Source organism: Lagopus leucura, unplaced genomic scaffold (genome assembly GCF_019238085.1).
Source record: "Lagopus leucura isolate 7727_CA_CO unplaced genomic scaffold, USGS_WTPT01 35394-0_obj-0_obj, whole genome shotgun sequence".
NCBI classification, from domain to species: domain Eukaryota; kingdom Metazoa; phylum Chordata; class Aves; order Galliformes; family Phasianidae; genus Lagopus; species Lagopus leucura.
In genome coordinates, this window is record NW_024966805.1 from 1 (window position 1) to 3,192 (window position 3,192).

Genomic DNA, 3,192 nt, shown 5'->3' on the forward strand with positions numbered 1-3,192 from the left:
TTACTCTCACAGCAAGGTAGTTTGCATTTTTAATTAATTTCACTAGATAATTATGTAATTTAAGAAATTTGATTTTTTAAATTATTTTTGTAAAATGCTGTGTTAATTCTTTATTTCATAAATTCGTAATAGTTGCTGATGTGAGTAATTTAATTATAATAATTTTTAATTTATTCTGATGCTTATTCTGGATTTAGCATAAATTCTCCAGGAAATATACATATAAAAATATTTAGAATAACTCTGCAGGTGGTATTTATTGCATTATTGAAATGGTAATAAACTAGGTTTAGACATCTCAATATTTTTCCTTTCTTTCTGCTTTTCCTTTTTTTTTTTTTTTTTTTTAATTTTTTTATTTTTCTGAAGTAAAAATAAAGAATATCCACTGGAAAGTTCTCCTCCAATCAACTGTGAGGCAGAAACATCCGTTATTTTCAACCAACTACAATTTGTTGCGTTCAGCATTCTGGTATGAATGGTTTCATTAAATGTACTGTTGTGACCTTGTGGAGACAGAACAACAAAATTTGTGTGGTGTTGTTTATAAAAGCTATGGTTTTCCTAGGTAACTTCCTAGAAAAATCTGGCATCTGCTGCCTGGTCATCATTTTTTAACTTGCAATACTATGCAATCTGCTAATATGTATCAAATGATTCTAATTCTCCATTGATTTTCTATCTTGTTTGCTTTTGGCCCCATTCTATCACTTTTCCACCACAACTTGCAAATTAGTGGTGTAACACTTCAGAAGGTGATCTTCTGAGTCATGTCCTTGGTGTCATTAAGGCATGTTAGAAGCTGAAGTTCTGTTTCAAAAGAATCAGAATACTCCTTTTTTTTTTTTTTTTTTAATTTGAAGATCATTCAGTTTTTACGTATCTATTAAAACTATAAAAAAGAATTCTTGAATATAATCCAAAGAAGGATATATATTTTTTAAAGGCTTTGGAGAAGCAAGTCTTGTCATTGCTTTTGTCATTTCCAATCCAGGTAAATATTATACAGGAACCTTTTCCTAGGACAGCAATCAAGTGTATCACTGAGTACATTATTATGTCAATGCAAACCACAGGATATAAAAGTATTTAAAAATATGTATCTTTATCAGTATTTTGGGTACTAGAACAGTAGCCAACTCTAGTGGACGTGTCAGGAAGTTTTTTATTTTAACATCTGCTATATATTTTCTATTTGCATTGGCTCAGCTCTGCTTGTCTTCCTATAGTTACTCCACAATTCACATGGAAGTTTAGACTCAATGGCATTGGATTCAGTTGACTACAGATACTCTTAACTTTACTGCCAATTACTTTAAGCAAAATGAAAACTTCAGAAATAGGAAGGGCAACTAGGTGATAGGTTAACCTTCTGGCTTATGGTTAGTTTAACAGGAAAATTATGCTTTAGCTCCAGCTACCTCAGACAAAAGATGTTTAGTGTCTTAGAATCCATTCTTAATGACCTGTTGTATGGGAACTGCTGAGTCACGGCCTGAACCTCTGATTGATCACCTGAGGTGAGCCATGAGTCAGCCAGAGGAGCACAGGTGAAGGCAATTCACCTGTGCTGCCGGCTCCACCCCTCCTGGACCTATTTAAGAGCTGGCTACCAGAGGGGAAGGATCTCTTCTGGAGATCCTCCTCTTTGATATCTTCTAGTGAGCTCAACCCAAGGGTAAGCTCTTCTACTTATTCTCTTTTGTGATCCTTGTTTGCCTTACTCTTTTGATTATATTGCAATTATAACATCTTGGTTATACAGCTTTGCCTTACTCTTTTGATTATATTGCAATTATAACATCTTGGTTATACACCTGTCTTGCATTTCAGGGAAAAGAGATGTTCCAGCGGGCTGTAGGCTTTGCACAGTTTTATTTTATGGATACATTTATATTGCTGTGCTGTGGAGCTGAATTTCATCTATGAAGTTTCCATCTAGATGCGGCGAAGGATGACCTAAGACGGTGAGTTAAATCCTCATCAGCAGAGCAGTGAAAATACATGAAACTCCTTTTACTGATTGAACTGAGATTTTCTTGGGAGTAAGGTGGGATGGAGGGCTGTCTTAGGAGTGATATTTAGATGAAAGAGTTGAACCAGCTAATTGACAGAACAAAGAAACTTTTGTGCAGTGGGGGAGTAAGTAGGGCGAAGGGATTATCAGTAATTCTTATACTGCATGCAGTATTGGAGAACATTCTCTGTTCTTCAGAAATCTCAAGTAAGCATTTTAAGAAAATTTCCAAAAGTATTATGCTAAGGTCTGGAATTCAGATTTTGAATTTTCATAATATTTTAAATGACTTTATCAAAATATTTAAGCAACACTATATTTAAAGTATTTCTGTCTTTTTAATCGCCATTCCTATATCATGTCTATACAATGACTAGTACAATATGTCTTGGCTTTTCTTGTTGAGAAATTGCATGCCAGTCATTTCACATAGCTTGAAATTTTCTTACCATAAGCATCTCTGCTCTCTGAAGATCAGTTGCATGAAGTTCATGCTGTTGTGCCAGAACATTCAGATCATTTATCTGTCCCTCAGAAGGTGTCATTCATTATCTGTGAAATAAAATTTTGAGGGGCAGGGTGGAGAAGAGAAGTGGCATTGGGAAAGTGGAAATGGATTCTTAAGTACTTTTTTCTTAATGAAATGTATATGATTTCATGAAGTTCTACTCCCTTAATCTTTTAAGGGATAATTAATATTTAAATGTATGACTTCTTATAATTGAGTTGCTTTTATTGTTTAAACAGTGCTTCAGATGATAATCTTTTTTGAATGATGCTTTCCTGACTCTAAAAGCCTGTCTTAGTACTTAAGAATTTTGATGCAGGAAGTAAAGCAGTTTGATCATCAGTTCAACTGTTTTGTGATGACATTATACAGATGTGTGGTATGTAAATATTGGATGACAGTCTATATACTCAAATTATTTTGAAAATATACTCAGAGGCAGCGGAGTAGCAGCCCACTGCATAAATTTAAATTAAATTAAATCTACATATTTAATTTAAATTAATTATTGACATATTTAGCCCTTCCATCACGGAAAGTAATTAAAAAATACAGTGGTGTGGGTGTTGGGGTGGTTGGTCTGGGATGAGGAAGAGCACTAACTCAGTAAGCACGTGTTCTTTAGTTTCATAAAGGGATTTGTACAACCCTTTCTGAAGGACACCTC

The 3,192-nt window shown here is 34.1% G+C and overlaps 1 long non-coding RNA gene across 1 annotated transcript in view; it reads left to right on the plus strand.

The window, feature by feature from the left end:
- The first annotated feature begins 379 nt into the window (after positions 1-379).
- LOC122192806 overlaps positions 380-3,192 on the plus strand; it is a 21,379-nt gene continuing 18,566 nt past the window's right edge. Inside the window, exons 1-2 of the long non-coding RNA XR_006182714.1 lie at positions 380-472; positions 1,834-1,967. This is a non-coding gene — a long non-coding RNA (uncharacterized LOC122192806). The remainder of the gene's footprint in view (positions 473-1,833; positions 1,968-3,192) is intronic.